Raw genomic sequence first — 19,186 nt, 5'->3', positions numbered from 1 at the left:
ATTTTTCTATAAGACAACTTTTCTATCTTCTTGAAGTGTACACTCAAGAAGCTCCTGTTGGTAAATACAATCTCTCTCCCTTTCTTTCTCTCTCTCTCTTTTTTACTTTTTAAGGTAATTTAGTTTACCCTTATTTATTAAAAATATGCTAGCTATGTATCCAATTATAGGTTGAACAATAACTTTTTTCAGAACTCTTAATATTTATTTCTCAGTTTTCTGGGTCTGCAGAGGCTGTGGAGATTTTACTCTCACCTTGTAGGTTCTCTCTCCTTCTCATGGCTTTTAATTGTCTTCATTCTATTTGGTGTTATGCAGTTTGCCTGTTATTTTGTTAAATATCCTTATTTATTGCTTTCTTTTAGACACAGCACACTTCTGCATTTATGAGTTTATGTCCAATTTTTAATTTTCAAAATTTGAAAATAATTGTTTTATTAGTGTGATTTATTATTTGTATGGACTTAAGTAAAATAATTTTGCTTTGTTCCTTCTCATTCTGTACTTATATATGTATAATTACATTCAGATTGCTACTATTTTGTTTCTCTTACTGTATTTGGCTACATTCATTCTTTTCAATAGTCCAATTCACTAATCCAGTTCATTAATCCTCTTGTCATCAACTCAGTCTAATTTAATATTTAACTCATACACTGTATATTAATATATATTGAAATTATTCCATTTCTATTTGACTCTTTTACAAATTTGCTTGTTTAGCTTATAATTTTCTGATTATTTTGTTACCCCCTTTTCCCCATTTGCTTACAAATTTAAACATATTTCCAGTATGCCTAGGTTTTGTGATACCTAATTTCTTCTGACCCCTTTACCTGATGGCTTATTTTCTTCTGTCCTTTACAGTTTTTTATTTGCTTCTCACACAAATAAAGATCTCACATTAAAACAAAATAGTATGGCTTGGCTTGTAATATTTGTTAAAAGCAGTAGTATATGTTGTATGAAACAGTATAAATAGTTTTTAGGTTACTGATGAGCAGTTTTCCCTCAGATAGGCCTTAGTGTAGGCGTCTGTGGTCATGTAGATGAGAGGTAGGTTGGGATTGAAATTTGTTATGGCAGCAATAACCTTCTGAGCACCAGGGAATTGAAATCCTTTTCAGGATACTTTGCTGATATCTCCCAGGTTTGCTATGCCTTCCCTTGGTGCCTTTTATCAGAGATGGTCTCGTGCACAGCTGTATTTTACTCTGATTTTTACTGCTTTTTTTTTTTCTTTCTTTTTTTTTTTTTTTTTTTGAGATGGAGTCTTGCTCTTGTTATCCAGGCTGGAGTGCAATGGCATAATCTCGGCTCACTGCAACCTCCACCTCCCAGGTTCAAGCGATTCTCCTGCCTCAGCCTCCTCAGTAGCTGGGATTACAAACACCCACCTCCATGCCCAGCTAATTTTTGTATTTTTGGTAGAGATGGAGTTTCACCACGTTGCCCAGGCTGGTCTTGAACTCCTGACCTCAGGTGATTCACCTGCCTAGGCCTACCAAAGTGCTGGGATTACAGGTGTGAGCCACTGTGCCCGGCCAACTCCATGTTTTTTAACTTGGTGACAGGAGGTGAAGGAGTGAGGATATCTCTGATGTTCTGAGGAAGCCTCAGACAGCACTGTCAACTGGGGTGTGTGGTGACTGACATTTAAACATGTTCCTGCCCCTCCTGTAGATGCAATGCAGGGACAAGGGCGCATTTCTGTTTCTCCCCCTGTAGTAGAGAGGCTCCTAGTCCATGTTTTTAGATCCCAGTGGAAGTAGGTCTGCAACAGTGCCCTGTAAATTAACAGTTTAGTTTATTTGTTGTTTTTGTTGTTTTGAGACAGGGTCTCACTTTGTCGCCCAGGCTGGAGTGCAGTGGCGCAATCTCTGCTTACTGCAGTCTCCACCTTCTGGGCTTAAGCGATCCTGACGCCTCAGCCCCCCAAGTAGCTGCAACTACAGACATGTGCCACCATGCCCAGTTATTTTTTGTATTTTTTGTAGAGACAAGGTTTCACCATGTTGCTGGTCTTGAACTCCTGGGCTCAATTAATCTGCCTGCCTCGGCCTCTCTGAGTGCTAGAATTATAGGCATAAGCCCTGCTCCTGGCTAGGCTTCAGTTTCTTTATGGGAGATGCATCTGTGCAGAGATGTGGATGTTGGCCTTGTTTCTCCACCATCAGCTGCTGTGAGTTTTTTCATGGTTCCCTCTGGCTCATGTTTAGATGCCCTTACTTTGCACATTGGGCCTTGTAGTCTATGGGAGAGACAGAAAAGCTATGTCTCCAGAATTGTAGCAGTGGGTGGGAGAGTGGTCCCTCCCCATTAGCACTGTTGGGGAAGCATTCTCAGGATTCTACCCCATCCTCCCTGACAGGCCTTGTAGGGTTGCTAGAAATACTCTAATAAAGGTGTAAACCTTATGTCTGTAGACTCCAGGGTTTCACCTTCTCCTTCACCCACCTACAGACAGCCACCAGGTACTACTTCAAAAGTTTTGGTTTAATTTTACCAGTGTACATGGTCTTTCAGGCGCACATAAAAGCCTGGGGCCTCCATTACCTGCAGGCTTCTGCATCCCCTGTTGTTGGATTTGTTGTCTTCCCTGTGACTTCAGGTCTCCAAACGGTTCAGAACAAGCCATTCATTCATTTGCAGTTTTTCTAGCTTTTTTGTTTGCATAATGTAGGAGCAACTCTTTGTCAGGTGTCTACATCTACAAACAACTCAGAAGTGGATATTTTTAAATACATTTCTTTTCTGTCATACTTTTAGTACTTCTCTACAATTACCTATGCTAATTATTCTTCAGTATTTTTTATATTTGTGTGTCTTTATCTCTCTATTTATTTATTTATTTATTTTTTGAGATGGAGTCTCACTCTGTTGCCCAGACTGGAGTGCAGTGGCGCGATCTTGGCTCACTGCAACCTCTGCCTCCCAGGTTCAAGCGACTCTCCTGCCTTAGCCTCCCCAGTAGCTGGGATTACAGGCATGCACCACCATGCCTGGTTAATTTTTGTATTTTTTTTAGTAGAGACAGGGTTTTGCCATGTTGGCCAGGCTGGTCTCAAACTTCTGAACTCAAGTGATCCACCTGCCTCCTCCTCCCAAAGTGCTGAGATTACAGGTGTGAGCCATCATGCCTGACCTAGTTACCTAGAAGTAATCTTATTTGTTTATTTTTAGGTTTGCTTCCTGGAATTTTGAGGTTAAATTCAAAATCTCATTGCTCAGACCAATGTCATGGGACTTCTACCCTATTTTTTTTTTTTTTTTTAATGGCAGTTTCAGAGTGTCAGGTCTTACATGTAAGTTTTTAATAAATTATGAGTTAATTTTTATATATGGTGTAAAATGAAGGCGTTATTTTATTGTTCTCTGTGTGAATACCCGGTTTTCCCAACACTATTTATTGAACAGACTGTCATTCTTTAGTGTGTATTTTTGTTACCTTCATCTAAAATCAATTAGCTGTAAATGCATGAATTTCTGAGTTTTTTATTTTGTTCCATTAACCTATGTGTCTGTTTTTATGCCCATACCATGGTTACTATAGCTTTGTACCATGTTTTGTTGTCAAGTAATGTAATGTTTACACATTTTTCTTTTTTAGCTGATATTGCCCTGACTCTTCAAGGCCTTTTTTGCATCATATAAATTATAGAATTTTTATCTTATGTCTGTAAAGTATGTCACTGGTATCTTGATAAGAATTATGTTAAATCTGTAGATTATCTTGTGTAATATAGACATTAAAACAATATTGATTCTAGAAATTCATGAATAAGGGACATCTTTCCATTTGTTTTTATTTAATTTTTGACCTCAATTTTTAAAGCTTTTTTAGCTTTTAACATACAGATTTTACCTTTTTGATTGTTTATTTCTGCGTATACTTTTTGTATGTATTATAGATAGAATTGTTTTCTTGATTTCTTTTTCAAATACTTTTGCATAGTTTCTTGTTAGTGTGTAAAAACCCTATTGACTTTTATATGTTGATTTTATCTCTCACAAGTTTACTACATTTCTACATTAGATCTAGCAGTTTTTTAGTAGAGTTTTAAAGGTTTCATATATAAAATTATGTGGTCTGCAAACAGTGAGAAGTTAAATTCCTTTCCAATCTGTATGCCTTTGATTTTGTTCTCTCATTTCTCTGGCTTGGATATAGAGTATTGTATTGAATAAGATTGATGAAAGTGAGTATTCTTGTTTGTTCCAGGTCTTATAGAAAAAGCTTGCAACTTTGTGTCATTTAATGTATTATTAGCTGTTTATTTGTAATACATGGCCTTTAATTGGTTCAGGTGAATTTACTCTATATCTAATTTGTTGAGAGTTTTTATCATGAAGGGATATTACTTTGAAACAAATTTATTCAAATATTTAAATGGTTATATTTGGTCCTGTGGTGTTTCTTTCTGATCAGAAGCTGAGACGTGCATCCGTACCTACCTACAGGAGGGATAAGGGCATCATGTCTCACATGCTGTCAAAATGACCTGCTTATGAAGTCTACTGTCAGTGTCTGACTCCATAAAATAAATTGAGGCCCAGGAACTGTCATCTGCTTTCTTCATTGAATTATGCCAAGTGTCTGAAAAAGTGCTTAATATATACATGATGAATACGTTAGCCCTAACTCCTACCTCTTTAGATATATCTGACTGTACTTTTCTCAGCACCCAGGGATATCCATTCTCTCTGGGTCAAGGACAAAGTCCAGCTAAAATGAAGCTCAACTGTCCCTTACAAATGTAAGAACAGGTATGTCTTCTATATGCTTTTCCAATTATAGAAGGACATGAGTCACTGAGACATGAGAAAAAGCTTCTTGGGTGAAAGAACAGAAAAAATATATAAATATGAACAACCAGAGCATGCCCAACAGCCTTTCCACCGAGCCAGGCACTAGGGATCCACTTTTCATGTTTTATGTCATTCATTCTTCACAAAAACTGTATGAGGTTCGTGGTACAATTCTCTTCAGAGATGGAAATTGAGGCTAATATAGATGCATTGTTATTCTGAAACACAGTAGTTGGCAGAGTCACCACTGTGCCTTGGAGAAAACAGAAGCTTGCCTACTGAACATCTGGTCTGGGAACAGTGGAGTGGTGGTGAAGTCCTGGTATAAGTTCAGGAAAATGGTAAAGAAGATAGTTTGACCCCTGAAGCCTGCTGCCAGGGACTGCATCAGCTTCTCCCTTGTCCCTGGCTTGGGGGGTTGGCTTCATTCAAATCTCTAGGTTCAGGATAGACTCATATTTGTACGTGGGCATGTGTGTGTGGGTGAGGGAAAGAAGGAACACACAGTCAGTGACGAGACCATGAAACACCAGAGGACTGGAATGTGTGGCTCAGATCAGGAGGTCCCCATCCTTTGGAGACCTGTGCATGGGGAGGACATACATGTTCATGGTGAAGAATTTTTTAGGCTTCCAATGATGAATTTGATGTGGAGGTAAAGAATAATTAATCCATTAATAACTTCAAGGCATCTTCATCATACTGTATCAGCTGTAGAACAACAGCACTCACCTGTTGTGTTAATAATCTTTATGAAGAGCACTATCCCAGAGAGTTCCCAAAAATCATTCTCAATGTAGAAATGAGAAAACACAGGCTTTTTGATGTCAAATGGCTGCTCCAAAACACACAGGTCAGAATGAGAATCTTCCACGGTGAGGGTTGCAGGACATTTCCTCTAAGCTACCTGGGGCTCAGTCTGTTCATGACATAGAGGGAAAGGGTATGGGGAAGCTGCATTTTCTCTCTGTTTTAAAGACAGGGTATAGGGCAAGAAACCCTAGCACAACTCTTTTGACTTAAAGCAACATAACTGGGTTTTCTAACCTCAAAGGGAGAGAAACAGCTGCAGCAACCCCACACCTGGCAAAAGTGTCCATGCTGGGAAACTCCAGGGTGGGAGAAAGCCCGTCAGAGGGCCAAGGATCTGAGGAGATAACTCAGTGAACAGAAAACCCAAATAAGCATAAAACAACTGAAAGGTAACTCAAACATACCAGTTGGAAAAGTGGAAATAGAAACATAATTTTCTTTTTTTTTTTCTTTATTGTACTTTAAGTTTTAGGGTACATGTGCACAACGTGCAGGTTTGTTACATATGTATACATGTGCCATGTTGGTGTACTGCACCCATTAACTTGTCATTTACACTAGGTATATCTCGTAATGCTATCCCTCGCCCCTACCCCCTCCCCACAATAGGACCTGGTGTGTGATGATCCCTTTCTTGTGTCCAAGTGATCTCATTATTCAATTCCCACCTATGAGTGAGAACATGCGATATTTGGTTTTCTGTTCTTGCAGTAGTTTGCTGAGAATGATGGTTTCCAGCTGCATCCATGTCCCTACAAAGGACACAAACTCATCCTTTTTTATGGCTACATAGTATTCCATGGTGTATATGTGCCACATTTTCTTAATCCAGTCTGTCACTGATAGACATTTGGGTTGATTCTAAGTCTTTGCTATCGTGAATAGTGCCACAATAAACATACGTGTGCATGTGCCTTTATAGCAGCATGTCTTATAATCCTTTGGGTATATTCACAGTAATGGGATGGCTGGGTCAAATGGTATTTCTAGTTCTAGATCCTTGAGGAATCGCCACACTGTTTTCCACAATGGCTGAACTAGTTTACAGTCACACCAACAGTGTAACAGTGTTCCTATTTCTCCACATCCTCTCCAGCACCTGTTGTTTCCTGATTTTTTAATGATCACCATCCTAACTGGTGTGAGATGGTATCTCATTGTGGTTTTGATTTGCATTTCTCTGATGACCAGTGATGATGAGCATTTTTTCATTTGTTGGCTGTATGAATGTCTTCTTTTGAGAAGTGCCTGTTCATATCCTTTGCTCACTTTTTGATGGGGTTGTTTGTTTTTTTCTTGTAAATTTGATTGAGTTCTTTGTAGGTTCTGGATATTAGCCCTTTGTCAGATGAGTAGATGGCAAAAATTTTCTCCCATTCTGTAGGTTGCCTGTTCACTCTGATGGTAGTTTCTCTTGCTGTGCAGATGCTCTTTAGTTTAATTAGATCCCATTTGTCAATTTTGGCTTTTGTTGCCATTGCTTTTGGTGTTTTAGACATGAAGTCCTTGCCCATGCCTATGTCCTGAATGGTATTACCTAGGTTTTCTTCTAGGGTTTTTATGGTTTTAGGTCTAACATTTAAGTCTCTAATCCATCTTGAATTAATTTTCATATAAGGAATAAGGAAAGGATCCAGTTTCAGCTTTCTACTTATGGCTAGCCAATTTTCCCAGCACCATTTATTAAATAGGGAATCCTTTCTCCATTTCTTGTTTTTGTCAGGTTTGTCAAAGATCAGATGGCTGTAGATGTGTGGTATTATTTCTGAGGGCTCTGTTCTGTTCCATTGATCTATATCTCTGTTTTGGTACCAGTACCATGCTGTTTTGGTTACTGTAGCGTTGTAGTATAGTTTGAAGTCAGGTAGCTTGATGCTTCCAGCTTTGTTCTTTTGGTTTAGGATTGTCTTGGCAATGCGGGGTCTTTTTTGGTTCCATATGAACTTTAAAGCAGTTTTTTCCAATTCTGTGAAGAAAGTCATTGGTAGCTTGATGGGGATGGCATTGAATCTATAAATTACCTTGGACCATATGGCCACTTTCACAATATTGATTCTTCCTATCCATGAGCATGGTATGTTCTTCCATTTGTTTGTGTCCTCTTTGATTTCACTGAGCAGTGGTTTGTAGTTCTGCTTGAAGAGGTCCTTTACATCCCTTGTAAGTTGGATTCCTAGATATTTTATTCTCTTTGTAGCTATTGTGAATGGGAGTTCATTCATGGGTTGGCTCTCTGTTTGTCTGTTACTGGTGTATAAGAATGCCTGTGATTTTTGCACACTGATTTTGTATCCTGAGACTTTGCTGAAGTTGCTTATCAGCTTAAGGAGATTTTGGGCTGAGACAATGGAGTTTTCTAAATATGCAATCATGTCATCTGCAAACAGGGACAATTTGACTTTTTCTTTCCCTAACTGAATACCCTCTATTTCTTTCTCTTGCCTGATTGCCGTAGCCAGAACTTCCAACACTATGTTGAATAGTAGTGGTGAGAGAGGGTATCCCTGTCTTGTGCCAGTTTTCAAAGGGAATGCTTCCAGTTTTTGCCCATTCAGTATGATATTGGCTGTGGGTTTGTCATAAATAGGTCTTATTATTTTGTGATACGTTCCATCAATACCAAATTTATTGAGAGTTTTTAGCATGAAGGGCTGTTGAATTTTGTGAGAGGCCTTTTCTGCATCTATTGAGATAATCATGTGGTTTTTGTCTTTGGTTCTGTTTATATGCTGGATTATGTTTATTGATTTGCGTATGTTGAACCAGCCTTGCATCCCAGGGATGAAGCCTGCTTGATCATGGTGGATAAGTTTTTGATGTGCTGCTGGATTCCGTTTGCCAGTATTTTATTGAGGATTTTAATAATGTTCATCGATGTTCATCAGGGATATTGGTCTAAAATTCTCTTTTTTTGTTGTATCTGTCAGGCTTTGGTATCAGGATGATGTTGGCCTCATAAAATGAGTTAGGGAGGATTCCCTCTTTTTCTATTGATCGGAATAGTTTCAGAAGGAATGGTACCAGCTCCTCCTTGTACCTCTGTTAGAATTCGGCTGTGAATCCGTGTGGTCCTGGACTTTTTTGGTTGCTGGCTATTAATTATTGCCTCAATTTCAGAGCCTGCTATTGGTCTATTCAGGGATTCAACTTCTTTCTGGTTTAGTCTTGGAAGAGTGTAAGTGTCCCGGAAATTATCCATTTCTTCTAGGTTTTCTAGTTTATTTGCATAGAGCTGTTTATAGTATTCTCTGATGGTAGTTTGTATTTCTGTGGGGTCGGTGGTGATATCCCCTTTATCATTTTTTATTGTGTCTATTTGATTCTTCTCTCTTTTCTTCTTTATTAGTCTTGCTAGTGGTCTATCACTTTTGTTGATCTTTTCAAAAAACCATCTCCTGGATTCACTGATTTTTTAGAAGGTTTTTTGTGTCTCTATTTCCTTCAGTTCTGCTCTGATCTTAGTCATTTCTTGCCTTCTGCTGGCTTTTGAATGTGTTTGCTCTTGCTTCTCTAGTTCTTTTAATTGCGATGTTAGGGTGTCAATTTTAGATCTTTCCTGCTTTCTCTTGTGGGCATTGAGTGCTATAAATTTCCCTCTACACACTGCTTTAAATGTGTCCCAGAGATTTTGGTATGTTGTATCTTTGTTCTCATTGGTTTCAAAGAACATCTTTATTTCTGCCTTCGTTTCGTTATGTACTCAGTAGTCATTCAGGAACAGGTTGTTCAGTTTCCATGTAGTTGAGCGATTTTAATTGAGCTTCTTAGTCCTGAGTTCTAGTTTAATTACCCTGTGGTCTGAGAGACAGTTTGTTATAATTTCTGTTCTTTTACATTTGCTGAGGAGTGCTTTACTTCCAACTATGTGATCAATTTTGGAACAAGTGCAATGTGGTGCTGAGAAGAATGTCTATTCTGTTGATTTGGGTTGGAGAGTTCTGTAGGTGTCTATTAGGTCCGCTTGGTGCAGAGTTGAGTTCAATTCCTGGATATCCTTGTTAACTTTCTGTCTCGTTGATCTGTTTAATGTGGACAGTGGGGTGTTGAAGTCTCCCATTATTATTGTATGGGAGTCTAAGTCTCTTTGTAAGTCTCTAAGGCCTTGCTTTATGAATCTGGGTGCTCCTGTATTGGGTGCATATGTATCTAGGGTAGTTAGCTCTTCCAGATGAATTGATCCCTTTACCGTTATGTAATGGCCTTCTTTGTCTCTTTTGATCTTTGATGGTTTAAAGTCTGTTTTATCAGAGACTAGGATTGTAACCCCTGCTTTTTTTTTTTGTTTTCCATTTGCTTGGTAGATCTTCCTCCATCCCTTTACTTTGAGCCTATGTGTGTCTCTGCATGTGAGATGGGTCTCCTGAGTACATCAAACTGATGGGTCTTGACTGTGTCTAATTTGCCAGTCTGTGTCTTTTAATTGGACCGCTTAGTCCATTTACATTTAAGGTTAATATTGTTATGTGTGAACTTAATCCTGTCATTGTGATATTAGCTGGTTATTTTGCTCTCTAGTTGATGCAGTTTCTTCCTAGCATCAATGGACTTTACATTTTGTCATGTTTTTGCAATGGCTGGTACCTGTTGTTCCTTTCCATGTTCAGTGCTTTGTTCAGGATCTCTTGTAGGGCAGGCCTGGTGGTGACAAAATCTCTAAGCATTTGTTTGTCTGTAAAGGATTTTATTTCTCCTTCACTTACGAAACTTAGTTTGGCTGGATATGAAATTCTGGGTTGAAAATTCTTTTCTTTAAGAATGTTGAATATTGGCCCCCACTCTCTTCTGGCTTGGAGAGTTTCTGCCGAGAGATCTGCTGTTTGTCTGATGGGCTTCCCTTTGTGGGTAACCCGACCTTTCTCTCTGGCTGCCCTTAATGTTTTTTTCCTTCATTTCAACTTTGGTGAATCTGACAATCACGTGTCTTGGAGTTGCTCTTCTCGAGGAGTATCTTTGTGTCATTCTTTGTATATCCTGAATTTGGATGTTGGCCTGCCTTACTAGGTTGGGGAAGTTCTCCTGGATGATACCCTGCAGAGTCTTTTCCAACTTGTTTCCATTTTCCCCGTCACTTTCAGGCACACCAATCAGACGTAGATTTGGTCTTTTCACATAATCCCATACTTCTTGGAGGCTTCATTCATTTCTTTTCACTCTTTTTCCTCCACACTTCTCTTCTCGCTTCATTTCATTCATTTGCTCTTCAATCGCTGATACCCTTTCTTCCAGTTGATTGAGTCGGTTACTGAAGCTTGTGCATTTGTCACATATTTCTCTTGTTATGGTTTTCATCTCTATCAGTTCTTTTAAGGTCTTCTCTGCATTGATTATTCTAGTTATCCATTCATCCATTGCTTTTTCAAAGTTTTTAGTTTCTTTGCGCTGGTTACGTAGTTCGTCCTTTAGTTCTGAGAAGTTTGATTGACTGAAGCCTTCTTCTCTCAACGCATCAAAGTCATTCTCCGTCCAGCTTTGTTCCATTGCTGGCAATGAGCTGTGTTCCATTGGAGGGGGAGATGCACTCTGATTTTTTGAATTTCCAGCTTTTCTGTACTGCTTTTTCCCCATCTTTGTGGTTTTATCTGCCTTTGATCTTTGATGATGGTGACGTACTGATGGGGTTTTGGTGTGGGTGTCCTTTCTGTTTGTTAGTTTTCCTTCTAACAGTCAGGACCCTCAGCTGTATGTCTGTTGGAGTTTGCTTGAGGTCCACTCTAGACCCTGTTTGCCTGGGTATCAGCAGCGGAGTCTGCAGAAGATAGAATTTTGCTGAACAGTGAGTGTTGCTGTCTGATTCTTGCTCTGGAAGCTTTGTCTCAGGGGTGTACCCCACCATATGAGGTGTGAGGTGTCAGTCTGCACCTAGTGGGAGATGTCTCCCAGTTAGGCTACTGAGGGGTCAAGGACCCACTTGAGCAGGCAGTCTGTCTGTTCTCAGATCTCAACCTCCGTGCTGGGAGATCCACTGCTCTCTTCAAGCTATCAGACAGGGGCATTTACCTCTGCTGAGGTTTCTGCTGGTGTTTGTTTAGCTATGCCCTGTCCCCAGAGGAGGAGTCTACAGAGGCCGGCCAGCCTCCTTGAGCTGCGGTGGGCTCCACCCAATTCGAGCTTCCCAGTGGCTTTGTTCACCCACTTAAGCCTCAGCAACGGCTGGCACTCCACTCCCAGCCTCGCTGCCACCTTGCAGTTAGATCTCAGACTGCTGTGCTAGCAATGAGGGAGGCTCCGTGGGCATGGGACCCTCCCAGCCAGGTGTGGGATGTAATCTCCTGGTGTGCCGTTTGCTAAGACCCTTGGTAAAGCGCAGAATTAGGGTGGGAGTTACCCGATTTTCCAGGTGTTGTGTGTGTCAGTTTCTCTTGGCTGGGAAAGGGGATTCCCTTCCCCCTTGCGTTTCCCCAGGTGAGGTGATGCCTCGCCCTGCTTCAGCTCTCGCTGGTTGGGCTGCACCAGCTGACCAGCACTGATTGTCCGTCACTCCCCAGTGAGATGAACCCGGTACCTCAGTTGAAAATGCAGAAATCACCCATCTTCTGTGTCACTCACGCTGGGAGCTGGAGGCTGGAAGCTGGAGCTGTTCCTATTTGGTCATCTTGGGCGCGCCCCCTGAAACATAATTTTCTTTGCCACATTGATACCAGTTTGTCAAATAATTCAAAGAAGGTTAACATCCAGGGAAGTCTGGATCCAAAATGGCAGATACATTCAGAAACTCCTGTTGGTAGTGTACCTGTCACAGCCCTTCTGGAACACAATCTGGCTTTAGCTATTCACACTTTACATATGCCTGTTCTTAAACTAAGTCATTTCTTTCTTGGGAGACTATCATCTACCAGGGATTAGCACATGCCATGAGCTAAATTGTGTTCCCCTTTCCAAAATTTATATGTTCATGTTTTAACACCTGGTGCCTCAGAATGTGACTATACTTGAACATAAAGTCTCTGCAAAGGTAATTAAGGTTAAGTGAAATCATTGGGACGCATCCTAGTTCAGCATAACTGGGGCCCTCATTGGAAGAGGCAGTCAGGGCACAGAAAAGCACAAGAGAAGATCTTGTGCACACAGAGATAGAAGATGATCATCTGCAAGCCAAGGAGGGACCTCAGAGAAAACACCCAGCCACCATTTTCAGATTGGATTTCTAGCCTCCAGAACTGTGAGGAACTCAATTTTTGTTGTTAGAGCACTTCAGCCTGTGTTATTACGGAAGCCATAGCAAACTGTCATAGCCTATTAGGACACACGTAAGATGTTCCCTGAAGCATGAGTGAAATTGAAATAGAATTTATTATGTCAGGATCCATCAGCATTAAAAGGCTGAATTACTGAGAAAAAGGCTCTCCCTTATGAAATATTATGAAGACATGTGAGGGCACAGCTCCTACCCTGACGGGGCTATAGGGATGAGTTCTGTGAGGTGACTAATGACCCTTTCTGTGTAACCCCCACTATTTGGATAAAACCCTTCTCTAGTAAGAGTGGAGGACATTGAAGCTGCCTGTTGCAGGAGGTATCTGGGGTGGGTAGTTAAAGCAATAAACATAGTAGCAACCTGCAAAGATACCCATGGCCTAGTGTAAAGTAAAAACAGCACAAAAGTGTTTTCTTTGATATTTCTACAAGTATCTGACTGGTGACTATGCACCTAAGTTGCTATAATGGACTAATGGATGCCAGATTCCTTTGGGAAGGGATTGTGGGACACTTAATTGAGGAAGCTCTAAAACATTTTCCAGGGAGTCCTCATATTTGGGTCTGGATCTTGGGCCTTCCCTAGTCTTTTGGGTCTCTTTGGAGACCCCACTGTGCCCACTTCCATCCCAGACCAACCCTGCCCGTGGTTGTTGGCATGGTGTATCTGCTCTTTATCCAATGAGACAAAGTAGCTGAACTCATCAAACAGCTCCTCGTGGAGCTCTGCAAAGAGAGTGCCTGCAAGCCTGGCCAAGACGTGTCACTGGCATGCCTGGGTTTCACCACAGGGGACACCCCCATTAAAAATTCTGCTCCTTAGATCAGGCACAAAGCAACATTTGCCTTGACTTCCTGCCAGGGAGAAAATCAGATGACAGCTTGAAATTTTTGTATAAACATCTGAACAGATAAAGGTGGTCCCCAGCACTCAACTTTCTATCCTGCCAGCCATAACCTGGGGTATAAATTTAGCAGACGTGTTAGCTTCTCAACAGCTGGAAACCTGCTCCTGTCAGAAAAGGACCCATTATCTCTTTCTTTCCCACAAGACATGGTGACAAGGAGAGGTGTAGGGCTGCCCAGATGATATCAAAGGTGAGGCCTGGCCTGGATGGGCCCGCCCCACGTGGTCTTCTGTTACCTATGGGTGCCCCCTTCCACAAGAGCCAAGGGTGAGAAATGAGCCAATGTCTACATCACAAGGAAATGCTCTCAGTTCAAGCCTTCCTGAGGTGACAGCCTCAGAAATCTAAGACACAGCAGGAAAACATCTTGTTGTCTTCAGAATCTTCTAACTAAACACAGGGCTATCTCTAAAATGAGGGTCCCAGTTTACTGGAGTTCTAAATTCTCTTGGCATTTGGAACTAAGAAAGTGAGGTCATTTCAAGATTCCATCGCCTGGGCTCCTTCCTTTAACAAGACCGACCCACAGGCCCTGCTGGGCTCCTGACTGCTAACCCTCCTTTCCCATGTGAAGTCCTTACCTGTTCACAATCATGAGAACATAACCCCTAGCCCCTTTCTCAGCTTCCTGAGAAGAGCTGGATGTGGTCTAGGACCCAGGTTTGAGACAGATATAGGTCAGAATATCTTGTCTTACTATTTCTGTGACCTTAGACAAGTCAGTGTGTTTCAGGACCTTCTCTGTCACTGAACATGCACAATGGTAACAATGCTAGAATCTTCTTCCTGGGAAACTCATCAGGTGTATATGAGGTAAAACTTATAAAACCCAAGGTATGGCATCACAAGTAGGTAATATGCAAACTTAAAGATGCAAAAATGACCATAAGGCATGGGAGGTGGCATGATATATAATTGAAACAGGCCTGGGGTCTAGCAGTGTGATCTTGGGATAGGAATTTTCTCTCTGTGCTTTATTTTTAATTTTGTGCCATGAGATGTTGAAATTAAATGAAATTCAAATATTGTCATTTTCTTACATTAAGCCTTCCAGTGTTTTCTCATTATATTTAGAATCAGACCCATGTGCCTCACCTTGATATATAAAGTGAGCAGTTGCATAAAATCTCCCAGGAGGAAGAGGTTAGTGACTCACTTCTGACCAACAGAATATAACAAAAATGGTAGGGTAATACCTCAAACTTCAGGCTGCCATAGCAAAGAACCATAGACTGCATGGCTGATAAGCAGTGAAATTTTATTTCTTATAGTTGCAGAGTCTGGAAGTTGAATATCAGGATGCCAGTATGGTCAGCCTTTGGTGAGAACTCTTCCGAATTGCTGACTGCAAACTTCAGGTTGTATCCTCACCTGGTAGAGAGAACAAGAGAAATTCCTCTGATACTCCTTTTCTAAAGCCAGTAAACTTATTCATGAGGACTTCATCCTCAGGGTCTAATTATCTTCCACCTCCTAATATCCTTATATTAAGGGTTACAACTTCAAGATATAAATTTGGGAGAAAATAGACCATCAGTCTATCACGACTCCCAGGATTATATACGAAAACGGTGTAATTTCCCTTCTACTTACTCTGTCTTGTGTTTGCTCCCTCAATCTCTGTTCCTGTCTCTGTCTCTCTCTGGGTCTCTCTGTTGTATTCCTCACATTGCAGAAGCAAGCTCCAATGTTGATGTTACGAGTTGCTCTGTGTATGGGTCCATATGGCAGAGAACTGAAGGAGTGACAAGGCCAATAGACAGGAAAGCTCAGGCTCTCAGTCTACACTGAATTCTGCCAATAGCCACAATAGCTTGAAAACAAATTCTCCCTCAGTTCAGCTTCAGCCTCCTGAAAGAACCTGAGTCAGAGACACTCAACCAAGCTGTGCCCCTATTCCAGTTCCAACACATCGTGAGATGTTAATTATTGGTTGTTTAAAGGTGCTATGTTTTGGGGCACTGTTTTCAGAGAAGACCAGATTACTACCCTCATCTTTCAGCCCCCAGGGTCCTTCCTCCCTCTGTTTCTCTTTTCCCAAGGCTCCCTCCAGTGAAACTGACCTTTTGCTATACAAAATGCCTATTTTTGGTATATAAAAGAAAACAGTCAGTTGTTTAGCCCAGATAGTTGAGATAAATGTCCAAAAATACAGAAAAAAATTAATCCATTTTATTTGTTTACCTTTATTCATGGGACCCATGATTTCCTCCTGTCCAGGCCCAGTACTGATTCCCTCAAAATGCTTCACTGAAGAAATACAGAAGCGATAATCCAGAAAATCTAGTTTTTTTCTGGCATGTAATCATCATGTTTAAAGTAAGGAGCATGAATCAGTGAGAATGGGTTCAATATCTACTTGAAGTGAGACAAGAAAATGCTAAAATTATTATATTATTTTATCAATTTTTTTGAACTATCTGGTTTTGATGTTCAGCTTGTCATGTATGCAGTATATTAATAAGATTAAATAGACATTCAGTTAATAAATAATTGAACATTTTTTTAGTTCCTGCCAAAACACTTTTTTTACTAATACTGTTTACTAATAAAGTTTTTCATACTTTGTGTACATGTGTCTTTTTCATATAATGACTTATTTTCTTTTGGGTAGGTGCCCATAGGAGGATTGCTGGATCAAATGGTAGTTCTATTTTTAGATCTTTAAGAAAGTTTCATATCATTTTTCATAGTGGTTGTACCAGTTTACATTCCCACCAGTAGTGTAAAAGTGTTCCCTTTTCATCACATCCATGCCAACATTTATTTTTATTTATTTTTAATTTTTAATTATGGCCATTCTTGCATGACTAAAGTGATATCTCATTGTGGTTTTAATTTGCATTTCCCTGATAATTAGTAATGCTTAGCTGTTTTTTTATATGTTTGTTGGCTGTTTGTATATCTTCTTTTTAGAATTGTCTATTCATCCAGTTTTTGATGAGATCATTTGTTTTTTTTTTTTTTCTTGCTAATATTTGGGGGTTCCTTATAGATTCTGGATATTACTTCTTTGTCAGATGTATAGTTTGCAAATTTTTTGTTTGTTGTCTGTTGACTGCTGATTTTTTTTTTTTTTTTTTTTTTTTGCTATTCAGAAGGTTTTTAGTTTAATTAGGTTCCATTTACTCATTTTTGTTTTTGTTGTATTTGCTTTTGGGGTCTCAGTCATAAATTATTTGCCTAAACCAATTTCCAAAAGAGCTTTTCTGATGTTATATTCCAGAATTTTTATTATTTCTGGTCTTAGATTTGAGTCTTTGATCCATCTTGAGTTGACTTTTGTATATGGTAATAGATGAGGGTGCAGTACGGGGCAATTTGGATCATTGATGAGAGGTTGTGGACCTCTAAGGCCAGACCAGCTACAAAAAGTTTTATCTCCTCTATTTTCTGAAGTTTAGCAATTGCAAGAGCATATAGAACTTGAATGGAAGTCCTCCAATGATACTGGGTCCCCAGGGCTTTAGACATTCGTCCCTGACCTAGAAACAGACAGCCACTTCTCTGTCACTTCAACAACAGCAGGAGCATAGCTATTTCCAAACATTTGCTACAACTCTCCTCTCAACACACAGTCTATACCCCTTAGCTGCTGGGTACTTGGTATTGCGTGGTTAGTCAGTGACATCCCAGCCCTGAGCCCTAGAGGCTCACATACCCTGAAATGACTGAAGCACTGAGACCCCATCTCCTGACACCCCAAACCAAGAGAAAAAGGCTCTTTATGTCCTAGGCTTCTACCAGCTACCCCAAGGCCACATGATTCACAAGAGCACTTCATGGTTCAAACTACCAGCTCCTGCCCCACCTATGGCAGAATAGATCTGTTTTTCTCCACACTTGCAGGGCAGTTACTGGGACCATGGAGAAAAAACAGCTATAACTTTTGGCTGTACTGTGAAATCTAAGTCTACCCACTAGACCCAAGGAACCATGTACATGATAAAGGGTCAAGCCTTTGTTTGCTCATCAGAACTGCTACAAAAAAAAAAAAAAAAAAAGTGTGGTCCTGTTGGCACTCCATCAGATAACGCACATTCTTGCACAGCCTGGTGTTAATCCTTCAGAGACAAACTGTTCCTGGGTAGAGGTTTCCTACATAGTAGAGCAGCTCCCTCACTCTGATATATTTATTGAAATCATTGTCATGAGCGTTCGTCCCACAGCACGCAAGGGTGCTTCTAAGGTTCATACTTTCTTTTGCGGGGGAAGGGGACAGAGTTTCGCTCTTATCGCCCAGACTGGAGTGCAATGGTGTGATCTCGGCTCACTGCAACCTCCACCTCCCCGGTTCAAGAGATTCTCCTGCCTCAGCCTCCCAAGTAGCTGGGATTACAGGCACGCACCACCTTGCCTGGCTAATTTTTTCATTTTTAGTAGAAATGGAGTTTCACCATGTTGGCCAGGCTGGTCTCAAACTCCTGACCTCAAGTGATCCACCCTCCTGGGGCCCCCAAAGTGCTGAGATTACAGGCATAAGCCACCGCACCTGGCCAAGGTTCATCCTTTCTTTCTTTCTCCACCCTGTGGGGAGCAGTGTTCATCACTGTCCTGCTGTGAACCCTGCAGTATTGATGTGATAGCTGGTCTTTTCAGCTGTTTTTACCTGTGCCAGTAGAGTGGGCTGGAGGCCCCACCTACCCTGTGGGCTTTTGGAGGTGGCCAATGCACCCCAAGGCTAAGGGACAGGGGTCATCCTGCCTCTACTCCACTTTCCTGGGGCTTGCTTACTAGCTGGGATGGATTTTGGAAGTGGTTGGAGCTGCCCCTCCACCCCTGTTTCAGGGGTTGCCACAGGCCAGGTAATAGTCAGTATGAGTGGGGCTGGAAGGCTTCCACTGTCCATGCTTAGATCCCTCCCATATGATGGGGGAGAGAGGGTCAGACCTGAGTCTCCCTAGAGATGCTCCTCTTTGCCCAGTCCAGGTCAACCAACATGAGGTGTGGTGGGCTACCACTGGCGGGCAGCGGATGTGGCCACTCCAGAAAGTTACCAAATGGATTATATGAGTGCCATGGCTACTATGTGTTCTCAGAAAGTCAACCAGATTTTAGGTCTAGGGTGGAGTGGAGAGAGGGTCCACACCGGCAGGTGGGCAGCCATAAGGCCATACGTGAAATTCATCCTTAAGGTGGAATGTGGAGGGGTCTGGAGGTTTATGCCAAAAGTAACATGCCATAAAAGTTACTAAAAGTAAATTATAGAACATAGCAATTATAAATATATAAACTAAACATCAACAATTAACAATTACTGTTGTTATTCATCATTACTATAGTTATTACCACTATTAGAAGCAGTAGTTGTTGTTGCTGCTGCTGTTGTAGGAATGGTAATAAAAACACTAGTAAAGCTCTGCCACATCCGCTGGCTCGCTAGTTTGCTAGTCTGGCACAGGTTTAGGACCTCTAAGGAGGGAGGAAGGGAAGGAAAGTAAGGAAGTAAAGAAACAGAACTT

The sequence above is a fragment of the Piliocolobus tephrosceles genome, chromosome 17 (assembly GCF_002776525.5).
Source record: "Piliocolobus tephrosceles isolate RC106 chromosome 17, ASM277652v3, whole genome shotgun sequence".
Lineage (NCBI taxonomy): Eukaryota > Metazoa > Chordata > Mammalia > Primates > Cercopithecidae > Piliocolobus > Piliocolobus tephrosceles.
This window is presented reverse-complemented; position numbering follows the sequence as displayed.